Source organism: Maniola jurtina, chromosome 12 (genome assembly GCF_905333055.1).
Source record: "Maniola jurtina chromosome 12, ilManJurt1.1, whole genome shotgun sequence".
Lineage (NCBI taxonomy): Eukaryota > Metazoa > Arthropoda > Insecta > Lepidoptera > Nymphalidae > Maniola > Maniola jurtina.
In genome coordinates this window covers 13,710,047-13,729,963 of record NC_060040.1, presented here as the reverse complement: position 1 = coordinate 13,729,963, position 19,917 = coordinate 13,710,047, and the positions used below count along the sequence as shown (strand labels likewise).

At 38.7% G+C, this 19,917-nt stretch overlaps 1 long non-coding RNA gene across 1 annotated transcript; it reads right to left on the bottom strand.

Annotated features, from left to right (window-relative positions):
* Positions 1–404: 404 nt before the first annotated feature.
* Positions 405–18,052, bottom strand: LOC123870116. The gene is made up of 3 exons (XR_006797015.1): positions 18,042–18,052; positions 3,203–3,210; positions 405–805 (listed from the first exon to the last, which is right to left on the bottom strand). It is a non-coding gene; the product is annotated as an uncharacterized LOC123870116 (long non-coding RNA).
* Between the last annotated feature and the right edge of the window lie 1,865 nt (positions 18,053–19,917).

The following is a 19,917-nucleotide window of genomic DNA, read 5'->3' as shown; positions in this document are numbered from 1 at the left end:
TCCTAATTTGTCAAAGTCGGGTAAATCTCTAATCGTCACAACTAGCACGAAAATACACAAAACATCTGTGCTTCATTAGGATAGAAAACAAAATTCTTCTAATTTCATATTAATTTCCTTACACCTATGTAGGTACAAATTGCATCTCAAGCAAAACCTTTGTCTCATAAAACAATGCAATGATATTTGGGTACGCGCGTGTCGTTGACCGCGCGATGACACCGTAATAATTCAGTGAATTATTATGTAACTTCGATTTTAAATCTGAATATTTGCAAAATATTCATTATTTATTATAGTATTCTAACGTACGCACTATAATAAAAAATCTTACACATAAGTTGAACTTATTGATAGATAGTGGAGCAAGCATTACTTATCTTAAAAAAATTATTACCCTCCTATATTATTACGTATAAAATTAAATTATTTATTATCTAACCAAGAAAAAATTTTTACAGTACTATTTATTCTACCTATAATACCTAATGCCCATTACGAGAGATAAATTGCACTTACTTTAATTGTTAGCGATGCATTTATTATTCAATTTCGTGACCGCTATGAAGTCGCTGTCGCCGTGGTGTCGCCGTCGATAGGAGTGATTTCACTCATCAGGTCCGGAGGTCTGGAGTCCGCGCCTCTTCTTGCTTCTTGGTGGGCCGGGAAACCCCTGGACTCCTCGAACTGGGCCGGGAATACCCTGGACACCTCCTAGTTGTGGCCGGGATAACCCTGGACGCACGATGATGCTGGGCCGATGAATAAAGTTTTAAAATCTTCTGCCGATTGGGGGTTGATTTTACTGTCAATGCTTCTTTCATTCGTTCTTCTTGATTTTGTATTTGATGTGGATTTTTTTTTTATAATCTTCTCATTTTCATAAGCTTGGTCTTAACTCTTGATTCTTTTGGAAATAATGTGGTTATGCTGCTATCTGGTTATATTTTTCCTCCTTGATTACTTTCTTCTAGTTTTTTTTTCCATGATTATTTTCTTTTTTGATGTCCTTTTTTCTTTTTGTCTTTACAATCTTCATCGGTGCCCAGCCGGTGCGCGCGCTTAGTTTAGGCACGCACCGACTGGCAGGGTCGCCATGAAATATTAAAACTGTTGGTGGTATTAAAATGATGGAAGGACGGCGTTGTAGGTGACGTGTTTAATTGGTGGAGGCTTATGGTCGACTCGTTAAACGAACTAACAGTAATTATAATAAAATCTTATAAGCTATTGTCTTAAAGATATTTCTTAATCTAACCTAAATAATTTTGTATCGCCTTTTGTTCAAATTCAACGCGTAAGCAACCTACATATTACAGTTCAGGAGTTTTTAGATTTTTATCGTTATATCTTATTATGTCTATGGTCTGTGTATACCTGTGTCTACTCATAGATTATTATTGTTCAACCTAATTTGTATATTCATGTATTCATAATGAACTTTACAATTATTTGCAATTCTAAAAGTTAAGCCTATTTAGGTTGCCCACTTGTTCATGAAAATAAATGTCATAAAAAGTAGATATTACAATCAATTTGAATAATGAATTACAATTTTATTAATGTAAACAATAGCCTTTTTTAATTACAACAGCCAATAAAGACAATTTTATTGACAATAGGTACATAGCTACCTATAATAATAATTAGTTAAGGTTAAAGGTAGGTAATCCATACTTAATATTATAAATGCGAAAGTGTGTCTGTCTGTCTGTCTGTCTGTCTGCTACGTTTTCACGGCCTAACCGCTGAACCGATTTTAATGAAATTTGGTACAGACTTGGAATACATTCCGGGAAAGGACATAGGCTACTTTTTATCCCGAAAAATCAAAGAGTTCCCATGGAATCTAAAAAAATCGAAATCCACGCAGGCGAAGCCGCGGGCATCCCCTAGTTTATGATAAACTAGAGAATGCCCGCGACTTCGTCCGCATGGATTTAGGTTTTTAAAGATCCCGTGGAAACTATTTGATTTTCCGGGATGAAAAGTTGCCTATGTCAATTACAGGGACGCAAGCTACCTCGGTACCAAATTTTATACGAATTGATCAAGTGGATGAGTATTTAGGAATCCCGCGGGAACTGTTTGTTTTTCCGGGATAAAAAGTAGCCTATGTCCTTCCCCGGAATGTATCCTAAGTCTGTACAAAATTTTATTAAAATCGGTTCAGCGGTTGAGCCGTGAAAGCGTAGCAGACAGACAGACAAACAGACAGACACGCTTTCGCATTTATAATATTAGTATGGATAAAACCTACTGTGTTTAATCAATTAATATCTACTTATGCGTCCAAAATGATAAGCAGTGACAAAGAGAGACCATAATTTTATTGATTTCATTGTTCGCGATCAGTGTAGGTAATAGCTTATGAAACAGTAGGTTTGTAACAAGGCATAGCATATTTTAATACAGTGGGGCCACTAAAAATAGTAATTTTTTTTATTTATTTTTAACTGACTTTAATAACCACAAACGCGAAATACTAAAAAAATATTTAATTTATTATTGAATATATCATGTGTAGTTGTATAATAACATAATATTTTGGAGTCGGTGTATATGCCTACCTACATTGACTTAATTTCTTATTTTATAGTGTTTGAAGTTCTTGTATGAAGAACTGTAAATGCCGTTACAAAATATTGATAACTTAAAAGATAAATATGATTTAAATGTCGTGGTGATGAAAAAATGAAGAATGCTCGAACTATTAGTAATACAGTTCTTGCTGTGGAGACATAAATATCTTCGATAGCAATTATGCGTTTTTTAGGACCTTCCTAGCTCGTAAACATTGACTTAAAACACATTATCACTCATCTTGATCACATAATTAATTACAAAACTTCAATAAGGAATTAAGGAACTGTTTTTATTCCCTTTTCCTTAAGTGTACGTCATTCCTGCAACGGAATATTGAATACATTATAATTATTGTTTAAATAAGTAGTTAGTTTTTAACTACTACCTAAGTATTTTTTAACTTACGCACTGAACTGAACTTTCTAAAGGGGTGGTAATAAATACAAATTTTAACGGCCACAATATAACTACTGGGTGATATATAAAAGTATATACATATTAGTATAAATATCAGGCATCAGCACTTATAAAGCAAAAAATAAAATGAGTAAAAGTCATTCAAAACCAAAGGCTTCTTTTATCTTTTTCAAGAAAAAAGGAACTCTTAAATGATCACTTTGTTATCTATCTGTCTGTTCGTGTGTCTGTTTGTCGTGTCGGTCAAGAATAACCTATGGGGCGTTTCCCGTTGACCTAGAATCATAAAAGGCAGGTAGGTAAGTAGGTCTTATACCACAAGTAAAGGAAAAATCCGAGAACTGGGTTTTTTTTAAAAAGAATATTAGCCGTGTTAAATGACTAATATTCCCTTTTCCTCTCCAACTAAGCGTCAGGCTTGAGCTAGGAGTAGGTACGACAATAGTGCAACGGGCGGGGTTTGAACCGTCGACCTTTCGGTTTTCAGTCCACTCCTTTACCGGTTGAGCTATTGAAGCTCTGAATTTGTGGTTACAACACAAAAAAATACTAAATCACATATAGATGGCGCAGTCCGCCATTAACTTGCAGTGTTCTACATAAAAGTATTAGCTACCTATACCTTGTACGATCGTACGGAACTCTTTTTTTCCTTTTTTTATCAATAGAATAGTTGCACTTTTGTTAATTGACTTGAATACGCTAATTAATACAGCTAAGTTCGCAGTTTTCTTTTAAAAAAGGAACAAATAACTATTTTCTTAATTTCTTAGCGATCTAATTAATTAGCGATCTAATTAACTAAGTGTTAACAAAATATGAAAAACTTGTTAGGTACATTAATTACAACATGCTTCTTCCAACAGGTAAGTGTATAATTTTTTTAACCGCCGACCCAAAAAGAGAGGTGTTATAAGTTTGACGTGTGTATCTGTGTATCTGTCTGTGGCACTGCAGCTCTTAAACGAATGAACCGATTTTGATGTTGTTTTTTTTTTGAAAGGTGGCTTGATCTTAGCTAGGTATACGTAATCCGAGAAAATCTGTTCAGCCGTTTGAAGATTATCAGCTCTTTTCTAGTTTTCTTATTAGACCGGGTATACCTAACAATGCGACCAATACATACCTACATATTGGTGTCCAGCCAAATACTAATAAAGACAAATTCTAATAAGGCGACGCACTGGCATGGTAGTGGTAGAGCATACATTTTAAACTTTTTTTTAATTATTTAGGGCTGGCGCTTAACTGCAAGCGCACTACAAAATTTGTTTTTACTACTATAAAGCTCCATTATAGGTATTTTAATGGTAGCCTTATTGCTATCTAGTCTATGGGCTAATAAGTAAGCCTTGAGATTAATTTCTAAATATAATTTGCCGTCCAATAAATAGGTTACTGTTCTTAGTTTAATACGTACGTATGAAAAAAAAAATATGATACAGCCTAAGATGGAGCGCATCTGCCTAGAATGTGCCTTTATTGACTCTTCTTTTGAAGGTAAAATATTGTGCACCAAGATTCCACGACGGCTAAGCCTTCGCTCTTTTATAAAAGCTGAAAAATTCTCTGCCTATTCCCCAATATATTAAGTATGTCCCCAACACATGCAGGAACGGTCAACTAGTATGAAGATTAGATCATGGTGGCTTTGGGAGATAACAGATAACATATAAAATCTATTTTTTTTTCTTTGGAATAATATTAGAAATCACGTCCTGCATTGCCAGACACTTAGTATCGTGGCAACCCCGTACCAGACACCCTTAAACTTTAACAATTTATTAAACTTTAAGGGTGTCTAGCTGGGGGTTGCCAGAATAAGGATAAGTACCTACTTAGATCTTAAAATGCATAAGTAGGTATAACAAAAACTAATAAAACGGACATATTATGCATACAAATGATAATTTAGTCATAATTAAAAGTTAAGCTGCTTAGTAGGTAGGTACATATCCTAGGCTATTTCGGTCCAAATTATAATATTTTTTTATAAAATATTAATTCATCATGTAGAAACTTTCCCAATAAAAATTCTGCGTTAAAGTTCTTCCTTGTATCTACTTACTTAACATTTTTTTTTATTAACATTTTTAGAAAAATGATATTCTTTTTCTGTTAAAACGAAGTTACACATTTTTCTACTAATTAATAGAAACAATTACGCAAAAACCATAGTTTTTTTAGGGTTATAAGTCCATTATAAAATTATTGCTATCCAACATTTATTTGCATTCTTTTATAAAATATATTTTGCGAAATGCATGTAAAATGTTATGATAAATATTTGTATTGCATACCTAGCTAACATAGATTAAAATTGTCGTTTAAAAAATATAAAATATCGAAAATATAGACTTTCTGAGAATTACTGTGAAGTATTAATTTTATAGTCGATGCCATAAAAAGTAATGGCGAAACAATTACATAAAAAAATACGAAACTGTTATTTTATAATTTACTTTGTTGCATTTGGATCCTAGAAACTATAAAAAATGTAGTGTTGTGCGTTATATAACTTTTGAGAAATTAAATAGATATCACTTGAATAATCGTGAAGTAAAACCTCGTGAAAAAATTGTACCAATCCGTACTTGCCCAGCTAAACATCAGGTGTTCCGCCTGCTCGTTTGCTCGCTATTTATAAATAAAACAAGTGTAAATTAAAAATTTATAACACCCCCGACAAGTGAAGGTTACAGTAACTAAGAAAAGAGTTGATAATTTTCAAACGGCTGAACCGATTTTCTTGGATTATAACTTAGTTATACTCGAACTCTCTCGATCAAGCCACCTTTCAATTAAAAAAAAACGAAATTATAATCGATTCATTAGTTTAGGAGCTACGAAGCCACGGACAAATAAACACATACACAGATACACACGTCAAAAACACCCCTCTTTTTGGGTCGGGGGTTAAAAAAGATCACTAAGCAACCATCACAGATTTAAACTTTTACCTACCTAATTTAATTTGTCAAGTGCATAAATTATCACCAGGCATCAAATTGACGGACGTCGGTGTCGAAGGTCTCGGGGTCAACGATTAGCCCTTGGGTACACCACTTGCTCTTCATTTATTGAGAGCTCTTGGCACTTCCTGACGACGCCACTCGACACTTTTACTGATTAATTGCAGGACTGTTCAATTTAGGTATAAAAGAACCGGCGAAGTGCGAGTCAGACTCGCTCACCGAGTGTTCCGTAGGTACTCGGGTTCTTTTTCGACATTTTGCACAATAAATCAAAAACTATATTATGCACTAGAGGATGCCCGCGGCTTCGCCCGCCTGGATTTCGGTTTTTTAAATCCCGCAGGAACTCTTTGATTTTCCGGGATAAAAAGTAGCCTATGTCCTTCCCCGGGATGTAGCCCATGTCTGTATCAAATTTCATCAAAATCGGTTCAGCGGTTGGGCCGTGAAAACGTAGCAGACAGACAGACAGACAGACACACTTTCGCATTTATAATATTAGTATGGATAAAAAAACCCCCCTTTCATAATATGATATCCCACTTGGTATAAGACCTACTCTAGCTGCCTTTCATAATTCTAGGTGAATGGTTTGCCCTATAGGTTTTCTTGACAGATACGACGGACAGACGGACAGACAGACAGACAACAAAGTATTCCTAAAAGGGTTCCGTTTTTCCTTTTGAGGTACGGAACCCTAAAAAGTGATAGAAAGAAAACAGAACACACAGACCGTAGCGTTCTGCAGCCATGCTTATTGCTAACTTAAGTCCTAATTCCTTAACTGTAATTTTTTTTGTCAGTTGACACATTGAACAAATATTATGGCGAGTCCTATCTCATAATTTACACATTATAGTTAGGTAGTATCCTGTCCAGGTCCCGGGTATTCTTTGTGGCTATAACTTTGTAACGACTTTATAAAGCCACCCCAGGCGTCTCGGCGTCCCGCCACATTATATCTTGATTGAATCTCGGCCGAGGCAGAACGCAATTTTGATTGCGTGTCCCGCGTCTGCTTATTTTGTAGCCGGCATTGAATGGGGGATATGAGATGGAAACGGAAAATTTGCTTCGTTTTCCGCAAATGGATGCAAATGGAAAACAAAGACTCGATACCAAAATATATACTATACCGAGCCTTGAGTTATTACTTATTACTAGCCGATGCCCGCGTGGATTTAGGTTTTTCGAAATCCCGTGGGAACTCTTTAATTTTCCGGAATAAAAAGTAGCCTATGTGGTAATCCAGGATATTATCTATCTCCATTCCAAATTTCAGCCAAATCCGTCTACCTAGAGGTTTTTGCGTGAAGGAGTAACAAACATACACACACACACACACACACACACACACACACACACACACACACACACACACACACACACACACACACACACACACACACACACACATACATACACACATACTTTCGCCTTTATAATATTAGTGTGATGTGAAGTGTGATACTTAGTGAGATCGTGTTGCATTAGTTTAACTCCTCAAATCGTCGTTTGTTGGTACACTTGCAAGCGTCAATCAGATGAAAATTATTAATACAGAACCTGTGCAAAAGCGGCGTCCCATATATTATGTACCTCGAACTTTTCGGAGCTATGTTACGCCATTAAATATCACTTGCTATATATCATTGAAGGAAAACTTCATCTGTAAACCTATGTGTGAGTCCTGAGACTCCTGAGAGTTCTCCATAATGTTCGCAAACTTGGCACTTGGCCAGCGTGGCGAATTATGACCGAAACTGTTCTCATTCTGAGCAGACAAGCACTTAAGTACTCAGTAGTTTACCGGTGATGGGATGAGACGCTGATAATAAGTAAGGAGGAGAGTAAGCAGCAGATTTATTTTATAGTGCAAAATGTCGGAAAAAATATTCGAGTACGGAACCCTCTGTCGCATATCTCTGTAGGGGGGGAAGACTAACTACTGCGTCTTCAGATAGCGAAGCAAATCGCCCAGATTCTAGTTATTTATTATGAATCTATTATTGCAATCTGTTACTCTCACCTTCAATCCTGCCACTTGTAAGTGACCGATGTACCAGCCACTGGAAACCACTGTCCTTGACAGGCTAGTGTGCAACCGTGTCACCATCTGTAATATTTAATTTCAGCTATGATTCACACTGAATCCACTAAATGCCTTAAGCTTGTACAAGTAGAAAACACCAATGTTTGTACTGTCTACTTTATTGTCATAGATATAAGTTAATCACCATGAGAACAGGGGAGCGATCGTTTACATTGTTTCCATGCCTGGTGTTCGAACGCACGACAGGACGTTCGACCACCATCACGAATTTAAGGACTTAGCGTGTGTCAATAGCTACGGCAATCTACCCAACGGGATCATGCCGCTCTCGCCGTTCAGGGGGGCAACCTTCACAGCCTGAGAAAGTCCTACATTACCGGTAATGTGTCCAACGTCTTTTCGACCACCCCTGCGCCTGTGCGGCCTGGGAATTGGACAAGCCCTGCGTCTTTACGACCGGGAAACTCAAGCCCTGCGCCTGTGCGGCCGGGAAACTCATGATCAAGCTCGTATGGCACTGCAACAGAGCCGTGCTGTTCATCTGTCTCCTTATTACAACTAAGAGAAGCTCGCGGCATTAATAGGTAAACTTGAGGCACTTAGTGGATTCAGTGTGAATCATAGCTGAAATTAAATATTACAGATGGTGACACGGTTGCACACTAGCCTGTCAAGGACAGTGGTTTCCAGTGGCTGGTACATCGGTCACTTACAAGTGGCAGGATTGAAGGTGAGAGTAACAGATTGCAATAATAGATTCATAATAAATAACTAGAATCTGGGCGATTTGCTTCGCTATCTGAAGACGCAGTAGTTAGTCTTCCCCCCCTACAGAGATATGCGACATGGTGGAGATGCTGGGATTTGTTGCAAATCAAATATTTGCCAATTTTAAGAATTCAAAATATTCTTAATTCGTGTTTATTGAGAAATTGCAATTTGTTACTCTCAACGCCACGTATCATTCGCTAACGAAACTAAGATCGTCGAGTCTGTCTCATAGTAAAATGAGCTATTTGCTTATAAAATTGAGATTGGTTACGTAATAATATTATGATGGGAATATTTTACGCAGATAGTATGAATGCAGAATCATTTTAGTGTGATTTTTTAGATAAATGAAAGTTGATTGATTGAACGATTGATTGGTTGAACCGGACGTGGTAATTAGAAAATGGCGTCTAGGATTAAAAGTTAAAACATAGGTGATGGGTATATTATACTCTTTGTCTATGATATTATGGTTATGAATGCGTGATGTACGACAGACAGACACACTTTCACATTTATAATAACAATTAGTATGGATGGATAATAATTTATCTTAGTTGTTATTATTGGTGCATTTCATTAAGTTGTCTCACCTTGCTTTTGTCTGTAATTAGTAAATAAAATCTACGGGCTGTAATGTAAGGGACAGGCTATCGAAAAGTTCGTGAATATATAGTTATAGCGTCAACATTTTTTTAAATTTTATTTAAAAACAAATTGCGATAGATTGCACCGGTCATTTAATGTTGTATTGGTAGTAAAAAACCGGCCAAGTGCGAGTCAGACTCGCGCACCGAGGGTGTCGCGGAAACCGCGAATGTAAATATTGTATATAGCAACACCGATACTCTATGGTGAGTATGTCTTTGGTTTCCTTTAGTATAACAAAGAATGCAAGTTTCGACATGTCGGAGTATGATGGCCGCCGAACGCGCCAAAATATCTTAACTTCATATATTAGTTAATTGTTAGTGTGAATGATACGTGTTGGACTGTGTCACCGTGCTGCAACGCTAGTAACATTCGTTGGTGTGAATATATGTGAATGATGTGTGCTGGGCTGTGTCACCGGGCGGCAGCGCCAGGTCATCCATGCAGATGCATATCAGCTAAGTGCCTCAAGTTTACCTATTAATGCCGCGAGCTTCTCTTAGTTGTAATAAGGAGACAGATGAACAGCACGGCTCTGTTGCAGTGCCATACGAGCTTGATCATGAATTTCCCGGCCGCACAGGCGCAGGGCTTGAGTTTCCCGGTCGTAAAGACGCAGGGCTGGTCCAATTCCCAGGCCGCACAGGCGCAGGGGTGGTCGAAAAGACGTTCGACCACCATCACGAATTTAAGGACTTAGCGTGTGTCAATAGCTACGGCAATCTACCCAACGGGATCATGCCGCTCTCGCCGTTCAGGGGGGCAACCTTCACAGCCTGAGAAAGTCCTACATTACCGGTAATGTGTCCAACGTCTTTTCGACCACCCCTGCGCCTGTGCGGCCTGGGAATTGGACCAGCCCTGCGTCTTTACGACCGGGAAACTCAAGCCCTGCGCCTGTGCGGCCGGGAAATTCATGATCAAGCTCGTATGGCACTGCAACAGAGCCGTGCTGTTCATCTGTCTCCTTATTACAACTAAGAGAAGCTCGCGGCATTAATAGGTAAACTTGAGGCACTTAGCTGATATGCATCTGCATGGATGACCTGGCGCTGCCGCCCGGTGACACAGCCCAGCACACATCATTCACATATATTCACACCAACGAATGTTACTAGCGTTGCAGCACGGTGACACAGTCCAACACGTATCATTCACACTAACAATTAACTAATATATGAAGTTAAGATATTTTGGCGCGTTCGGCGGCCATCATACTCCGACATGTCGAAACTTGCATTCTTTGTTATACTAAAGGAAACCAAAGACATACTCACCATAGAGTATCGGTGTTGCTATATACAATATTTACATTCGCGGTTTCCGCGACACCCTCGGTGCGCGAGTCTGACTCGCACTTGGCCGGTTTTTTACTACCAATACAACATTAAATGACCGGTGCAATCTATCGCAATTTGTTTTTAAATAAAATTTAAAAAAATGTTGACGCTATAACTATATATTCACGAACTTTTCGATAGCCTGTCCCTTACATTACAGCCCGTAGATTTTATTTACTAATTACAGACAAAAGCAAGGTGAGACAACTTAATGAAATGCACCAATAATAACAACTAAGATAAATTATTATCCATCCATACTAATTGTTATTATAAATGTGAAAGTGTGTCTGTCTGTCGTACATCACGCATTCATAACCATAATATCATAGACAAAGAGTATAATATACCCATCACCTATGTTTTAACTTTTAATCCTAGACGCCATTTTCTAATTACCACGTCCGGTTCAACCAATCAATCGTTCAATCAATCAACTTTCATTTATCTAAAAAATCACACTAAAATGATTCTGCATTCATACTATCTGCGTAAAATATTCCCATCATAATATTATTACGTAACCAATCTCAATTTTATAAGCAAATAGCTCATTTTACTATGAGACAGACTCGACGATCTTAGTTTCGTTAGCGAATGATACGTGGCGTTGAGAGTAACAAATTGCAATTTCTCAATAAACACGAATTAAGAATATTTTGAATTCTTAAAATTGGCAAATATTTGATTTGCAACAAATCCCAGCATCTCCACCATGTCGCATATCTCTGTAGGGGGGGAAGACTAACTACTGCGTCTTCAGATAGCGAAGCAAATCGCCCAGATTCTAGTTATTTATTATGAATCTATTATTGCAATCTGTTACTCTCACCTTCAATCCTGCCACTTGTAAGTGACCGATGTACCAGCCACTGGAAACCACTGTCCTTGACAGGCTAGTGTGCAACCGTGTCACCATCTGTAATATTTAATTTCAGCTATGATTCACACTGAATCCACTAAGTGCCTCAAGTTTACCTATTAATGCCGCGAGCTTCTCTTAGTTGTAATAAGGAGACAGATGAACAGCACGGCTCTGTTGCAGTGCCATACGAGCTTGATCATGAGTTTCCCGGCCGCACAGGCGCAGGGCTTGAGTTTCCCGGTCGTAAAGACGCAGGGCTTGTCCAATTCCCAGGCCGCACAGGCGCAGGGGTGGTCGAAAAGACGTTGGACACATTACCGGTAATGTAGGACTTTCTCAGGCTGTGAAGGTTGCCCCCCTGAACGGCGAGAGCGGCATGATCCCGTTGGGTAGATTGCCGTAGCTATTGACACACGCTAAGTCCTTAAATTCGTGATGGTGGTCGAACGTCTTTTCGACCACCCCTGCGCCTGTGCGGCCTGGGAATTGGACCAGCCCTGCGTCTTTACGACCGGGAAACTCAAGCCCTGCGCCTGTGCGGCCGGGAAATTCATGATCAAGCTCGTATGGCACTGCAACAGAGCCGTGCTGTTCATCTGTCTCCTTATTACAACTAAGAGAAGCTCGCGGCATTAATAGGTAAACTTGAGGCACTTAGCTGATATGCATCTGCATGGATGACCTGGCGCTGCCGCCCGGTGACACAGCCCAGCACACATCATTCACATATATTCACACCAACGAATGTTACTAGCGTTGCAGCACGGTGACACAGTCCAACACGTATCATTCACACTAACAATTAACTAATATATGAAGTTAAGATATTTTGGCGCGTTCGGCGGCCATCATACTCCGACATGTCGAAACTTGCATTCTTTGTTATACTAAAGGAAACCAAAGACATACTCACCATAGAGTATCGGTGTTGCTATATACAATATTTACATTCGCGGTTTCCGCGACACCCTCGGTGCGCGAGTCTGACTCGCACTTGGCCGGTTTTTTACTACCAATACAACATTAAATGACCGGTGCAATCTATCGCAATTTGTTTTTAAATAAAATTTAAAAAAATGTTGACGCTATAACTATATATTCACGAACTTTTCGATAGCCTGTCCCTTACATTACAGCCCGTAGATTTTATTTACTAATTACAGACAAAAGCAAGGTGAGACAACTTAATGAAATGCACCAATAATAACAACTAAGATAAATTATTATCCATCCATACTAATTGTTATTATAAATGTGAAAGTGTGTCTGTCTGTCTGTCATGTCTACTGTCTTTTCACGGCCCAACAGTTTAACCGATTCTTGATGAAAGGTACAGGGTTAGCTTATATCCCGGGGATGGACATAGGCTATTTTTTATTCCGGAAAATCAAAGAGTTCCCACGGGATTCCCAAAAACCCATCCGTTTAACCGATTTGTATGAAAGGTAGTTGCGTCCCTGTAATTGACATAGGCAACTTTTTATCCCGAAAAATCAAACAGTTCTTACGGGATCTTTAAAAACATAAGTCGCGGGCATCCTCTAGTTGACGTATATAAATCATTTAACGTAAGGAATCCTAGACTAATCTCAGTACATTCCAGTACCCTTAGACGTAACAGAACACAATCCGATTAGGTACCCTGTAATTTACCCCCAAAAGCTCATTATTCCCGACCCAAATATCACGTGAACAGGTCCTTTGTGATCAGACGACCTCATGAACGTTTAAATTACACTCAGGCAAGCCTCAGGGTATCTATAAAGCCTGATTCATACAACTCGCGATGTCGCACTAACGTTGAGTTAAGGTTGACTTTGACTTTACTCAGATTTAAGACACTGTTAAAACGAGACAGCTCTACCGCTGGCATAAATCGGTCTCGTTTTAACTGAAACTTAAGTCTAAGCAAAGTCAAAGTGCGCTCTATAGATTTCAACCTAAGTGACAGTGCCTCTTGAGCCGGCTACTCTAGCATTTTAGCTAATTTACAAATGAATACGTCTTGAACAACTCAGTCGATCTGCGCAATCTCATATAATTTGTGAGTCTTTTTTACCTTCTTGTGTTTCATTATACTTAGTTTATACTGCATTTACCAAAAACTTGTTTGGGTAGGTAGGATAGGTACTAAATCGAAGAAAATTTTCTGTTTCATTAAATTTAAAGACGACATTTTGAAAATTGATAAGTATATGTGCCAAAATGCTAAAAACCTGCGTATCCAGAATCCAGACATACAAGCCTTCCAATCAGTGCCTTTGTGTCCCTAGAAAAACCAGTCAGTGCTTGCGCTGATGCGCGAAGTATATCTCATCATAGTTTAAGTTATTTGTCATACTAACACAATTATGGGTCTAATGGCCTGAAATAAAAGTTTATTTATTTATTTATATTTATATCTATTTACTTATCAATCAATCGGGCTGTTTGCGTCCACAGTTGGACATAGATCTTCCTTGCGTAACTACACACGGTCCCCGCCTTCCAAAAGTTTCATAAGCGGATTCATAATTCGATTTTCTTCATCCAACCATAGTCTGTTACAGTCTTAAGGTCGTTAGTCAATCGTGGAGCAGCATTCCTCTATGGTCTAGCAGTATCACCTCAGCAGCCGCGACTTCTTTGTCAAGAACGCACCACTTAGAAGAATTAGAGTTGTGAAGGACTCTCTATTTCCGGGATAAAAAGTAGCCTAAGTACTAATCCAGGGTATAATCTATCTCCATTCTAAATTTCAGCCCAATCCATCCAGTAGTTTTTGCGTGAAGGAGTAACAAACATATACACACACACACACATACAAACTCTCTCCTTTATAATATTAGTGTGATAGTGTGAAGTGTGATTTTAAACGTTGAAACGTTCGTAGCGAGTTGCTGCAGTCCACTCCTCCTCGTTTATGTCCAAGTCCTTATCCGAGCCTCAGGGCAGCAATTATACCCCAAAGCTTCTCTGTGTCGACTCCTTCCTGAAAACCAGAGATAACTCGATTTTTGACGAGCTCCATAGCTACTGATAACAAAGGCTGTGCGGTACAAGCTTATTAAATTTTGATTATGTCTTGGTTTACGTAATTTGATGGATATTAGACTGTTGTTTTAACTTTTACGCCATTATGATTGAAGAAGGTATAAAGGAGGAATAGGAACCAGGTCAAAATTTTCTTGGACGCATTCTCCGAAATATATCCTGTAGAGCTTACGAGTGAGAAAAATCGCAGGTGCTACGTCCATCACTGTCATTATGGAAATGAGTAGGACTCACGACCTTCAGCAATGAGGAATACGACGCAAGAAGAAACAATTTTTTCTTTTTATTCCGATAGGTACAAGTTAGCCCTTGACTGCAATCTCACCTGGTGGTAAGTGATGCAGTCTTAGATGGATAAGCAGGCTAATCTGGAACCTTTGGTTTCTACACGGTATCGTACTGGAACGCTAAATCGCTTGACGGTACGGCTTTGCCACCAGTTGACAGGTTGATAACTAGCCACGGTCGAAGCCTCCCACCAGATCAAACTAAAAATTTAGAAATAATGAAATTCCAAACCCCTGCCGGAAATCGAACTCAGGCCGCCATACAAGTCAAGTAAAATGTACGTTGTTTCGAGGGCAATTTTAATTTGGGATGTCTCTACCTAAAATGAAGCTAAGTTTTACGGAATTTTAAATTTGTGAACAACGTCGCGCGCCCAAAAGCGAGTACTTGGTAGGTACTAGGTAGGTGCTCATGTAACACACTAACGAGGTGCTCTCGACATAACAACGCCCTCCAATCGAAACGGTCATTAGTTTTAAAACGGGTCATAACGGTGTTATGTCATCCACCGTCACTGGTATCGTGCTATAGGTAAATCTAGGTAGATTCTAGATAGGTTTTATGTCCTGTACTCATTGCTGAATGTTTGTCATTGAGCTCTATCATCTTCATCGTCAGCAGTCCATCGCCCGCCCAATATTGAGTACGGGTCTCTTCTCAGTTCTCAGAAAGATAAAGGTTTGGCCATAGTCTACCACGTTGGCCAAGTGCAGATTGGCAGAGCTCATACACTTTTGAGAATGTTATGGAGAACTCTCAGGGTTGCAGATTTCCTTCTTATAGCAAATAATATTAATTGATTGAAACACACAATATAACTCTGAAAAGCTAGAAGTGCGTGGCTGGGATGGAACCCCAGACCCTCCGACTTGGGGAATTTATATAACAAGTGTAAATTAAAAATTTATAACACCCCCGACAAGTGAAGGTTACAGTAACTAGAAAAAAGCTGATAACTTTCAAACGGCTGAACCGATTTTTATGGATGATAGCTAAGAACACTCTCGATCAAGTCACCTTTCAAACAAAAAAACTAAATTAAACTCGGTTCGTTCGTTTAGGCGCTACGATGCCACAGACAGATACACAGATACAGAGATACACAGATACACACGTCAAACTTATAACAACCCTCTTTTTGGGTCGGGGGTTAAAAATGGACAAAAAGTAAGCGTTTAGCTGTTGGGTAGGTATATTGTTACAACAGAACAAATTCTTCTGAACGAACCGCTAAGGTGAGGAATGCCCTTCCAGCGTCCATGTTTTCCTGCCACGTTTAAACTAAATACGTTTAAAACAAGAATGAATAGGATCTTTTAGGTAAGCACGCTCAAGCTTAGGCTGCATCATCACTTGCCAGCAGATCTGTTTGCAGCTAGTTCTAGTCTATAAATAAATAAAACCCGGTTATATGTGCGAGTCAGACTTGCACACGAAGGATTTCGTACCAGCGTACAACATATTATACATAACACCTTTATCTTGAACTCTGCAAGTTAATAACTGTCTGCGCCATCTATATGTGATTTAGTGAATTAAATTTTTCGTGAACACATTTCAATTTTTTTTTGTATTCACGGTTTTCGGATTTATTCCTTTACTTGTGCTATAAGACCTACCTCCCTGATAAATTTTATGATTATTATGGTCAACGGGAATTCTATAGGTTTTCTTGACAGACACGACAGACGGACAGACGAACAGGCAGAGAGACAGACAGACAACAAAGTGATCCTATAAGGGTTCAGTTTTTCCTTTTGAGGTACGGAACCCTAAAAAGCGCAAGCCTATCACGAAAAAAATAAATAAGTAGGTAAGTACATTCTCAGTTATATTATGATTGTTACAAAGTTACTGGCGAAGCTGACACTAATATAAACTTGTGAAAAAACAAACAAAATCAGCCCAAGAAAAGTTAATGAGAGCTTGACATAATTCATTTGTCTCAAAATAAAATGCGCAAATGAACTCACTATTTCGAAAGTAAGGCACAAAGGCGGCTGCAGTGGCGCGGCAAACATTGTTAAGCTTCGCAGCCCGTCAAAAATACGACTAATTTTAATTGCTACGCTGATAGAGTCCTTCATTATCACGTTATTCCGGTTCCCGGCCCCCCTTGTATTGCTTATGCTGCATTGTGGACTTTTCCAATCATATTTTTATGTGTTTCCACTTCTTCATATTTTTAGCATTCCGGTACCTTCAAAGGAAAAAACGAACCCTTCAACAGGATTATTTCTGTTTGTCTGTCTGTCTGAACTCTGACAGGACTCTTTGTTCTCAGGAACGCGTGGAGTGGTAAGGACAATCAATATTGTTAAGCTGCGGAGCCGGTCAAAAATACGACTAATTTTAATTGCTACGCTATAGATTCCTTCATTATCACGTTATTCCGGTTCCCGGCCCCCCTTGTATTGCTTATGCTGCATTGTGGACTTTTCCAATCATATTTTTATGTGTTTCCACTTCTTCATATTTTTAGCATTCCGGTACCTTCAAAGGAAAAAACGAACCCTTCAACAGGATTATTTCTGTTTGTCTGTCTGTCTGAACTCTGACAGGACTCTTTTTTCTCAGGAACGCGTGGAGTGGTAAGGACAATCAATATTGTTAAGCTGCGGAGCCGGTCGAAAATACGACTAATTTTAATTGCTACGCTGATAGAATCCTTCATTATCACGTTATTCCGGTTCCCGGACCCCATTGTATTGCTTATGCTGCATTGTGGACTTTTCCAATCATATTTTTATGTTTTTCCACTTCTTCGTATTTTTAGCATTCCGGTACCTTCAAAGGGAAAAACGAACCCTTCAGCAGGATTATTTCTGTTTGTCTGTCTGTCTGAACTCTGACAGGACTCTTTGTTCTCAGGAACGCGTGGAGTGGTAAGGACAATCAATATTGTTAAGCTGCAGCCGGTCAAAAATACGACTAATTTTAATTGCTACGCTTTGCTACGCTGATAGAGTCCTTCATTATCACGTTATTCCGGTTCCCGGCCCCCCTTGTATTGCTTATGCTGCATTGTGGACTTTTCCAATCATATTTTTATGTGTTTCCACTTCTTCATATTTTTAGCATTCCGGTACCTTCAAAGGAAAAAACGAACCCTTCAACAGGATTATTTCTGTTTGTCTGTCTGTCTGAACTCTGACAGGACTCTTTTTTCTCAGGAACGCGTGGAGTGGTAAGGACAATCAATATTGTTAAGCTGCGGAGCCGGTCGAAAATACGACTAATTTTAATTGCTACGCTGATAGAATCCTTCATTATCACGTTATTCCGGTTCCCGGACCCCATTGTATTGCTTATGCTGCATTGTGGACTTTTCCAATCATATTTTTATGTTTTTCCACTTCTTCGTATTTTTAGCATTCCGGTACCTTCAAAGGGAAAAACGAACCCTTCAGCAGGATTATTTCTGTTTGTCTGTCTGTCTGAACTCTGACAGGACTCTTTGTTCTCAGGAACGCGTGGAGTGGTAAGGACAATCAATATTGTTAAGCTGCAGCCGGTCAAAAATACGACTAATTTTAATTGCTACGCTTTGCTACGCTGATAGAGTCCTTCATTATCACGTTATTCCGGTGCCCGGACCCCCTTGTATTGCTTATGCTGCATTGTGGACTTTTCCAATCATATTTTTATGTGTTTCCACTTCTTCGTATTTTTAGCATTCCGGTACCTTCAAAGGAAAAAACGAACCCTTCAGCAGGATTATTTCTGTTTGTCTGTCTGTCTGAACTCTGACAGGACTCTTTTTTCTCAGGAACGCGTGGAGTGGTAAGGACAATCAATATTGTTAAGCTGCGGAGCCGGTCAAAAATACGACTAATTTTAATTGCTACGCTTTGCTACCCTGATAGAGTCCTTCATTATCACGTTATTCCGGTTCCCGGACCCCCTTGTAGTGCTTATGCTGCTTTGTGGACTTTTCCAATCATATTTTTATAGCTTTTCTTCTTATTCGTCCATTTTAGAATTCCGTACCCAAATGGCCAACGGGACCCTATTACTAAACCTCCGCTGTCCGTCCATCTATCTATCCGTCTGTCTGTCAGCGGTCTGTATCTTGTGAACCGTAATAGGTAGACTTGAAATTTTCACAACATGTGTGATTTATGTTGCCGCTACAAATAATAAGTTTCAAAATGGCTGCCATGTCAAAAAAAATTAAAAAGTAAGTAAATAAGTACATAATGTTTTACGATAGTAGGGAACCCTTCGTGTGCGAGTTCGACTCGCACTTGACCAGTTTTTAGCTATTCTTTTAAGTAAAAATTACATTAAAAATAGACACCATACCCACAAAATCTCGCAACACGCGACTACTTTATGGTATCAATCAATGTGGTAAATCGAATCAAAAGCAATCCTCCAGACATAATATTGTTTCTGTTTGATTCCGACAGACAGAGGGTGATTTCTGTATGAGGTTTGGCAAGGCTCTAGTGGTTTTGTAGATACATCTAAGAAAAGTACTTAGGTATAGGAGGGTAGGTATACAAAATATTTCAGTCTTTCCTATAGAAAGTCGTTTTTGAAATTTTAAATTAAAAAAAAAAACCGGTTAAACAAAAAATACACAAAATACAAAAAATACTTAACACTTTATAAACGTTCAATATTTTCATGCCGGCCATTTTGGAATTTTTATTAATAGAAAAAAAGCACATTCTTTGAAAATTACAAATCTGTACTTCACAGTAATTCACAAGATACAGCCCGCTGATAGATAGACGGACGGAAGGACAGCGCAGGCTAAGTTATCTATAGGGTTCCGTTGGTACCCTTCGGACACGGAACCCTAAAAAGACACTCTTTGAAAGTCAATTCATAGTTTTCAGTCCTTAGATAAATAAATAAAAAAAATCAGTTTTCAATATATGTGTTACCAAAAGTTGCATAGAATATTACGTGTAACTTCGCTTTTCAATC